Source organism: Triticum urartu, chromosome 1A, assembly GCF_056163025.1.
Source record: "Triticum urartu cultivar PI428250 chromosome 1A, HENAU_Tu73, whole genome shotgun sequence".
Taxonomy (NCBI): Eukaryota; Viridiplantae; Streptophyta; class Magnoliopsida; order Poales; family Poaceae; genus Triticum; species Triticum urartu.
The window spans coordinates 73195197-73206137 of NC_141873.1; positions in this window are offsets into that span (position 1 = coordinate 73195197).

A 10941-nucleotide genomic window follows, 5' to 3' on the forward strand; every position below is an offset into this window, starting at 1 on the left:
TTCTTAATGAATCTCGAGCGTAATGCTACACATATTCATAGTGTGAATACCAAAAGATGTAAGGTTGATAATGATAGTCCCACATACTTGTGGCACTGCCGCCTTGGTCACATGGGTGTCAAACGCATGAAGAAGCTCCATGCAGATGGACTTTTAGAGTCTCTTGATTACGAATCATTTGACATGTGCGAACCATGCCTCATGAGTAAGATGACCAAGACTCCGTTCTCAGGAACAATGGAGCGAGCAACCAACCTATTGGAAATCATACATACTGATGTGTGCGGTCCAATGAGTGTTGAGGCTCGTGGTGGCTATCATTTTGTTCTCACCCTCACTGATGACTTGAGTAGATATGGGTATGTCTACTTAATGAAACACAAGTCTGAAACCTTTGAAAAGTTCAAGGAATTTCAGAGTGAGGTTGAGAATCAACGTGACAGGAAAATCAAGTTCTTGCGATCAGATCGTGGGGGAGAATACTTGAGTCACGAATTTGGCACACACTTAAAAAAATGTGGAATAGTTTCACAACTCATGCCGCCTGGAACACCTCAGCGTAATGGTGTGTCCGAACGTCGTAATCACACTCTATTAGATATGGTGCGATCTATGATGTCTCTTACCGATTTAGCGCTATCATTTTGGGGCTATGCTTTAGAGACTGCCGCATTCACTTTAAATAGGGCTCCGTCGAAATCCGTTGAGACGACACCGTATGAATTATGGTTTGGGAAGAAACCTAAGCTGTCGTTTCTAAAAGTTTGGGGATGCGATGCTTATGTCAAGAAACTTCAACCTGAAAAGCTCAAACCCAAGTCGGAAAAATGCGTCTTCATAGGATACCCTAAAGAAACTGTTGGGTATACCTTCTACCTCAGATCCGAAGGCAAGATCTTTGTTGCCAAGAATGGGTCCTTTCTAGAGAAGGAGTTTCTCTCGAAAGAAATAAGTGGTGATCATGAAACTTCAGATCAAGTTGCTACTGAACTTTGTAGGTCCACAAGGACACGTACCGCACCAGAGTGGTACGGCAACCCTGTCTTGGAAATCATGTTGTTAGACAACGGTGAACCTTCGAACTATGAAGAAGCGATGGCGGGCCCGGATTCCGACAAATGGCTGGAAGCCATGAAATCCGAGATAGGATCCATGTATGAAAACGAAGTATGGACTTTGACTGACTTGCCCGTTGATCGGCGAGCCATAGAAAATAAATGGATCTTTAAGAAGAAGACAGACGCAGATGGTAATGTGACCATCTATAAGGCTCGGCTTGTCACTAAGGGTTATCGACAAGTTCAAGGGGTTGACTACGATGAGACTTTCTCACCCGTAGCGAAGCTGAAGTCCGTCCGAATCATGTTAGCAATTGCCACATTCTATGATTATGAGATATGGCAAATGGACGTCAAAACGGCATTCCTTAATGGTTTCCTTAAGGAATAATTGTATATGATGCAGCCGGAAGGTTTTGTCGATCCTAAGAATGCTGACAAGGTGTGCAAGCTCCAACGCTCGATTTATGGGCTGGTGCAAGCATCTCGGAGTTGGAACATTCGCTTTGATGAGATGATCAAAGCGTTTGGGTTTATGCAGACTTATGGAGAAGCCCGCATTTACAAGAAAGTGAGTGGGAGCTCTGTAGCATTTCTCATATTGTATGTGGATGACATACTATTGATGGGAAATGATATAGAATTCTTGGAAAGCATAAAGGCCTATTTGAATAAGTGTTTTTCAATGAAGGACCTTGGAGAAGCTGCTTATATATTAGGCATCAAGATCTATAGAGATAGATGGAGACGCCTCATTGGTCTTTCACAGAGTACGTACCTTGACAAGATTTTGAAGAAGTTCAAAATGGATCAGTCAAAGAAGGGGTTCTTGCCTGTATTGCAAGGTACGAGATTGAGCTTGGCTCAATGCCCGACCACGGTAGAAGATAGAGAAAAGATGAGTGTCGTCCCCTATGCCTCGGCCATAGGGTCTATCATGTATGCTATGCTGTGTACCAGACCTGATGTAAACCTTGCCGTGAGTTTGGTAGGAAGGTACCAAAGTAATCCCGGCATGGAACACTGGACAGCGGTCAAAAATATCCTGAAGTATCTGAAAAGGACTAAGGAAATGTTTCTCGTTTATGGAGGTGACGAAGAGCTCGTCGTAAAGGGTTACGTCGATGCTAGCTTCGACACAGATCTGGATGACTCTAAGTCACAAACCAGATAGGTGTATATTTTGAATGGTGAGGCAGTAAGCTGGTGCAGTTGCAAGCAAAGCGTTGTGGCGGGATCTACATGTGAAGCGGAGTACATGGCAGCCTCGGAGGCAGCACACGAAGCAGTCTGGGTGAAGGAGTTCATTACCGACCTAGGAGTCATACCCAATGCGTCGGGCCCAATGACTCTCTTCTGTGACAACACTGGAGCTATTGCCCTTGGCAAGGATCCCAGGTTTCACAGGAAGACCAGGCATATCAAGCGTCGCTTCAACTCCATTCGTGAAAGTGTTCAAAATGGAGACATAGAGATTTGTAAAGTACATACGGACCTGAATGTAGCAGATCCGTTGACTAAACCTCTCCCTAGAGAAAAACATGATCAACACCAGAATTCCATGGGTGTTCGATTCATCACAATGTAACTAGATGATTGACTGTAGTGCAAGTGGGAGACTGTTGGAAATATGCCCTAGAGGCAATAATAAAATGATTATTATATTTCCTTGTTCATGATGATTGTCTATTATTCATGCTATAATTGTATTATCTGGAAATCGTAATACATGTGTGAATACATAGACCACAATGTGTCCCTAGTGAGCCTCTAGTTGACTAGCTCATTGATCAACAGATAGTCATGGTTTCCTGGCTATGGACATGGGGATGTCATTGATAACGGGATCACATCATTAGGAGAATGATGTGATGGACAAGACCCAAACCTAAGCATAGCACAAAGATCGTGTAGTTCGTTTGCTGTAGCTTTTCTGGATGTCAAGTATCATTTCCTTAGACCATGAGATTGTGCAACTCCCGGATACCGTAGGAGTGCCTTGGGTGTGCCAAATGTCACAACATAACTGGGTGACTATAAAGGTACATTACAGGTATCTCCGAAAGTGTCTGTTGGGTTGGCACGAATCGAGACTGGGATTTGTCACTCCGTATGACAGAGAGGTATCTCTGGGCCCACTCGGTAATGCATCATCATAATGAGCTCAATGTGATCAAGTGGTTGATCACGGGATCATGCATTACGGTACGAGTAAAGTGACTTGCCGGTAACGAGACTGAACAAGGTATTGGGATACCGACGATCGAGTCTCGGGCAAGTAACGTACCGATTGACAAAGGGAATTGAGTACGGGATTGATTAGGTCCTCGACATCGTGGTTCATCCGATGAGATCATCGAGGAGCATGTGGGAGCCAACATGGGTATCCAGATCCCGCTATTGGTTATTGATCAGAGAGTCGTCTTGGTCATGTCTGCTTGTCTCCCGAACCCGTAGGGTCTACACACTTAAGGTTCGGTGACGCTAGGATTGTATAGATATGAGTATGCAATAATCCGAAAGTTGTTCGGAGTCCCGGATGAGATCTTGGACGTCACGAGGAGTTCTGGAACTGTCCGGAGGTGAAGAATTATATATAGGAAGTGTAGTTTCGGCCATCGGGAAAGTTTCGGGGTCACCGGTATTGTACCGGGACCACCGGATGGGTCCCGGGGGTCCACCGGGTGGGGCCACCCATCCCGGAGGGCCCCATGGGTTGAAGTGGGGAGGGGAACCAGCCCATAGTGGGCTGGTGCGCCCCCCCTTGGGCCCCCCATGCGCCTAGGGTTGGGAACCCTAGGGGAGGGGGCGCCTCCACTTGCCTTGGGGGGTACTCCACCCCCTTGGCCGCCGCCCCCCTCCTAGGGCCGGCGCACCCCCTAGGGGGCCTATATAAAGGGGGGAGGGATGGCAGCCGCACCTCAAGCCTTGGCGCCTCCCTCTCCCCTGCTACACCTCTCTCTCTCGCAGAAGCTCGGCGAAGCCCTGCTGCGATCACTGCTGCATCCACCACCACGCCATCGTGCTGCTGGATCTTCATCAACCTCTCCTTCCCCCTTGCTGGATCAAGAAGGAGGAGACGTCATCCGCTCCGTACGTGTGTTGAACGCGGAGGTGCCGTCCGTTCGGCACTTGGTCATCGGTGATTTGGATCACGGCGAGTACGACTCCATCATCCCCGTTGTCTTGAACGCTTCCGCTCGCGATCTACAAGGGTATGTAGATGCACTCTCCTCTCGTTGCTAGTTGACTCCATAGATTGACCTTGGTGAAATGTAGGAATTTTTTTTGTTTTCTGCTACGATCCCCAACATTTCGAGGGTAGAGTATTCAACCAAAAATTTATTAATTCGACACAAGGGGAGTCAAAGAATATTCTCAAGTATTAGCAGATGAGTTGTCAATTCAACCACACCTGGAAACTTAATATCTGCAGCAATGTACTTAGTAGCAAAGTAATATGATAGTAGTGGTAACGGTAGCAAAAGGTAATGGTAGCAAAAATAGTGTTTTGGTATTTTGTAGTGATGATAGCAATAACAATGGAAAAGTAAATAAGTGAAGAACAATATATGGAAAGCTCGTAGGCAATGGATCAGTGATGGAGAATTATGCCGGATGCGGTTCATCATGTAACAGTCATAACCTAGGGTGACACAGAACTAGCTCCAATTCATCAATGTAATGTAGGCATGTATTCCAAATATAGTCATACATGCTTATGGAAAAGAACTTGCATGACATCTTTTGTCCTACCCTCACGTGGCAGCGGGGTCCTAGCGGAAATTAAGGGATATTAAGGACACCTTTTAATAGAGTACCGGACCAAAGCATTAACACATAGTGAATACATGAACTCCTCAAACTACGGTCATCACTGGGAGTGGTCTCGATTATTGTCACTTCTGGGTTGCCGGATCATAACACATAGTAGGTGACTATAGACTTGCAAGATAGGATCAAGAACTCTCATATATTGATGAAAACATAATAGGTTCAGATCTAAAATCATGGCACTCAGGCCCTAGTGACAAGCATTAAGCATAGCAAAGTCATAGCAACATCAATCTCAGAACATAATGGATACTAGGGATCAAACTCTAACAAAACTAACTCGATTACATGATAAATCTCATCCAACCCATCACCGTCCAGCAAGCCTACGATGGAATTGCTCACGCACGGCGGTGAGCATCATGAAATTGGTGATGGCGGAAGGTTGATGATGACGATGGCGACGGATTCCCCTCTCCGGAGCCCCGAACGGACTCCAGATCAGCCCTCCCGAGAGGTTTTAGGGCTTGGCGGCGACTCCGTATCGTAAAACGTGATGAATTCTTCTCTCTGATTTTTTTTCTCCCCAAAATAAAATATATAGAGTTGAAGTTGAGGTCGGAGGAGCTCCAGGGGGCCCACGAGGTAGGGGGTGCGCCCAGGGGGCAGGCGCGCCCCCACCCTTGTGGCTAGGGTGTGGGCCCCTGGTCTTTATATTTTGCTAGTATTTTTTATTATTTACAAAAAGACGCTCCATGGAGTTTCAGGTCATTCCGAGAACCTTTGTTTCTGCACATAAGTAACACCATGGCAATTCTGCTGAAAACAGCGGCAGACCGGGTTAGTTCCATTCAAATCATGCAAGTTAGAGTCCAAAACAAGGGCAAAAGTGTTTGGAAAAGTAGATACGACGGAGATGTATCAGCGACGACGGGCCGGGGCGTCGACGGGGACGAGGGCTGCGGCGAAGGGGACGACGACGGGGCACGGCGGGGGCGGCGACGGGGACAGCGACGGGCGACGGCGCGGGACGTGGGCGGCGTACGGGGCGGCGGCGATGTCGAAGCAGAGAGAGGAGAAGTGTGATAACCCACAAGTATAGGGGATCGCAACAGTTTTCGAGGGTAGAGTATTCAACCCAAATTTATTGATTCGACACAAGAGGAGCCAAAGAATATTCTCAAGTATTAGCAGCTGAGTTGTCAATTCAACCACACCTGGAAACTTAATATCTGCAGCAAAGTGTTTAGTAGCAAGGTAATATGATAATAGTGGTAATAGTGCTAAAAGTAACGGTAGCAGTTTTGGTTTTATAGTGATTGTAACAGTAGCAACGGAAAAGTAAATAAGCGAAGAACAATATATGAAAAACTCATAGGCAATGGATCAGTGATGGATAATTATGTCGGATGCGATCAATCATGCAACAGTTATAACATAGGGTGACACAGAACTAGCTCCAGTTCATCAATGTAATGTAGGCATGTATTCTGAATATAGTCATACATGCTTATGGGAAAGAACTTGCATGACATCTTTTGTCCTACCCTCCCGTGGCAGCGGCGTCCTATTGAAAACTAAGGGATATTAAGGCCTCCTTTTAATAGAGTACCGGACCAAAGCATTAACACATAGTGAATACATGAACTCCTCAAACTACGGTCATCACCGGTAAGTATCCCGATTATTGTCACTTCGGGGTTAACGGGTCATAATACATAATAGGTGACTATAGACTTGCAAGATAGGATCAAGAACTCACATATATTCATGAAAACATAATAGGTTCAGATCTGAAATCATGGCACTCGGGCCCTAGTGACAAGCATTAAGCATAGCAAAGTCATAGCAACATCAATCTCAGAACATAATGGATACTAGGGATCAAACTCTAACAAAACTAACTCGATTACATGATAAATCTCATCCAACCCATCACCGTCCAGCAAGCCTACGATGGAATTACTCACGCACGGCGGTGAGCATCATGAAATTGGTGATGGAGGAAGGTTGATGATGAGCATGGCGACGGATTCCCCTCTTCGGAGCCCCGAACAGACTCCCGATCAGCCCTCCTGAGAGAGATTAGGGCTTTGCGGCGGCTCCGTATCGTAAAACGTGATGAATCCTTCTCCTTTATTTTTTTCTCCCCGAACACGAATATATGGAGTTGGAGTTGAGGTCGGTGGAGCATCAGGGGGCCCACGAGTTGATTTCCAGGTCATTCCAAGAATTTTTATTTCTGCACAAAAATAACACCATGGCAATTCTACTGAAAACAGCGCAAGTCCGGGTTAGTTCCATTCAAATCATGCAAGTTAGAGTCCAAAACAAGGGCAAAAGTGTTTGGAAAAGTAGATACGACGGAGACGTATCAACTCCCCCAAGCTTAAACCTTTGCTTGTCCTCAAGCAATTCAGTTGATAAACTGAAAGTGATAAAGAAAAACTTTTACAAACTCTGTTTGCTCTTGTTGTAAATATGTAAAGCCAACATTCAAGTTTTCAACAAAGATTATGAACTAACCATATTCGCAATAACATTTAGGTCTCATGTTTACTCATATCAATGGCATAATCAACTAGCGAGAAATAATAATAAATCTCGGATGACAACACTTTCTTAAAACAATCATAATATGATATAACAAGATGGTATCTCGCTAGCCCTTTCTGAGACCGCAAAACATAAATGCAGAGCACCTTTAAAGATCAAGGACTGACTAGACATTGTAATTCATGGTAAAAGAGATCCAGTCAAGTCATACTCAATGTAAACTAACGATAATACATGCAAATGACAGCGGTGCTCTCCAACTGGTGCTTTTTAATAAGAGGATGATGACTCAACATAAAAGTAAATAGATAGGCCCTTCGCAGAGGGAAGCAGGGATTTGTAGAGGTGCTAGAGCTAGATTTTGAAATAGAGATGAATACTATTTTGAGCGGTATACTTTCATTGTCAACTTAACAACCGAGAGATCTTTGTATCTTCCATGCTACACACATTATAGGCGGTTCCCAAGCAGAATGGTAAAGTTTATACTCCCCCACCACCAACAAGCATCAATCCATGGCTTGTCCGAAACAACGGGTGCCTCCAACTAACAACAATCCTGGGGGAGTTTTGTTTACAATTATTTTGATTTGATTTGAGCATGGAACTGGTGATGTCTACTACACAACCTTCTTCTTGTAGACGTTGTTGGGCCTCCAAGTGCAGAGGTTTGTAGGACAGTAGCAAATTTCCCTCAAGTGGATGACCTAAGGTTTATCAATCCGTGGAAGTCGTAGGATGAAGATGGTCTCTCTCAAACAACCCTGCAACCAAATAACAAAGAGTCTCTTGTGTCCCCAACACACCCAATACAATGGTAAATTGTATAGGTGCACTAGTTCGGCGAAGAGATGGTGATACAAGTGCAATATGGATAGTAGATATAGGTTTTTGTAATCTGAAAATATAAAAACAACAAGGTAACTAATGATAAAAGTGAGCACAAATGGTATTGCAATGCTAGGAAACAAGGCCTAGGGTTCATACTTTCACTAGTGCAAGTCCTTTCAACAATAATAACATAATTGGATCATATAACTATCCCTCAACATGCAACAAAGAGTCACTCCCAAGTCACTAATAGCGGAGAACAAACGAAGAGATTATGGTAGGGTACGAAACCACCTCAAAGTTATCCTTTCTGATCGATCTATCATAGAGTTCGTACTAGAATAACACCTTAAGATACAAATCAACCGAAACCCTAATGTCACCTAGATACTCCAATGTCACCTCAAGTATCCGTGGGTATGATTATACGATATGCATCACACAATCTTAGATTCATCTATTCAACCAACACAAAGAACTTCAAAGAATGCCCCAAAGTTTTTACCGGATAGTCAAGACGAAAACGTGTGCCAACCCCTATGCATAAGTTCACGAGGTCACGGAACTCGCAAGTTGATCACCAAAACATACATCAAGTGGATCACATGATATCCCATTGTCACCACAGATAAGCACGTGCAAGACATACATCAAGTGTTCTCAAATCCTTAATGACTGAATCCGATGAGATAACTTCAAAGGGAAAACTCAATCCATTACAAGAGAGGGGGAGAAACATCATAAGATCCAACTATAATAGAAAAGCTTGCGATACATCAAGATCGTACCACCTCAAGAACACGAGAGAGAGAGAGAGATCAAACACATAGCTACTGGTACATACCCTCATCCCCGAGGGTGGACTACTCCCTCCTCGTCATGGAGAGCGCCGGGATGATGAAGATGGCCACCGGAGAGGGATTCCCCCCTCCGGCAGGGTGCCAGAACGAGTCTAGATTGGTTTTCGGTGGCTACGGAGGCTTCTGGTGGCAGAACTCTCGATCTATTCTGTTCCTCGATGTTTCTAGGGTATATTGATATATATATATATATGCAAAAGAAGTCTGTCAGGGGAGCCACGAGGGGCCCACGAGGGTGGGGGCACGCCCAGGGGGGCAGGCGTGCCTCCCTACCTTGTGGCCACCTCGAAGCTTCTCTGACGTCTACTCCAAGTCTCCTGGATTGCTTCCGTTCCAAAAACAACTCTCCCGAAGGTTTCATTCCGTTTGGACTCCGTTTGATATTCCTTTTCTTCGAAACACTGAAATAGGCAAGAAAACAACAATTTGGGCTGGGCCTCCGGTTAATAGGTTAGTCCCAAAAATAATATAGAAGTGTATAATAAAGCCCATAAACATCCAAAATAGATAATATAATAGCATGGAACAATCAAAAATTATAGGTACGTTGGAGACGTATCAGCATCCCCAAGCTTAATTCCTGCTCGTCCTCGAGTAGGTAAATGATAAAAATAGTTTTTTTGATGTGGAATGCTTCCTAACATATTTATCAACATAATCTTCTCTATTGTGGCAAGAATATTCAGATCCATAAGATTTAAGACAAAAGTTTAATATTGACATAAAAATAATAATACTTCAAGCATACTAACAAAGTAATCATGTCTTCTCAAAATAGCATGGCCAAAGAAAGCTATCCCTACAAAATCATATAGTCTGGCTATGCTATATCTTCATCACACAAAATATTTAAATCATGCACAACCCCGATGACAAGCCAAGCAATTGTTTCATACTTTTGATGTTCTCAAACTTTTTCAATCTTCACGCAATACATGAGTGTGAGCCATGGACATAGCACTATAGGTCAAATAGAATGGTGGTTGTGGAGAAGACAAAAAGGAGGAAGATAGTCTCACATCAACTAGGCGTATCAACGGGCTATGGAGATGCCCATCAATAGATATCAATGTGAGTGAGTAGGGATTGCCATGCAACAGATGCACTAGAGCTATAAGTGTATGAAAGCTCAAAAAGAAACTAAGTGAGTGTGCATCCAACTCGCTTGCTCACGAAGACCTCGGGCATTTTGAGGAAGCCCATCATTGGAATATACAAGCCAAGTTCTATAATGAAAGATTCCCACTAGTATATGAAAGTGACAACATAGGAGACTCTCTATCATGAAGATCATGGTGCTACTTTGAAGCACAAGTGTGGTAAAAGGTGTTGGGAAACGTAGTAATTTCAAAAATTTCCTACGCACACACAAGATCATGGTGATGCATAGCAACGAGGGGAGAGTGTGATCTACGTACCCTTGTAGACCGACAACGGAAGCGTTATATCAACGCGGTTGATGTAGTCGTACGTCTTCACGATCCGACCGATCCAAGCACCGAAACTACGGAACCTCCGAGTTTCAGCACACGTTCAGCTTGATGACGATCCCCGGACTTCGATCCAGCAAAGTGTCAGGGAAGAGTTCCGTCAGCACGACGGCGTGGTGATGATCTTGATGTTCAACTGTCGCAGGGCTTCACCTAAGCACCACTACAATATTATCGAGGATTATGGTGGAAGGGGGCACCGCACACGGCTAAGAAAACGATCACGTGGATCAACTTGTGTGTCTAGGGGTGCCCCTGCCTCCGTATATAAAGGAGCCAAGGGGGGGTGCGGCCGACCCTAGTAGGAGGCGCGCAGGAGGAGTCCTACTCCTACCGGGAGTAGGACCCCCCTCCCTTTCCTTGTCCAAGTAG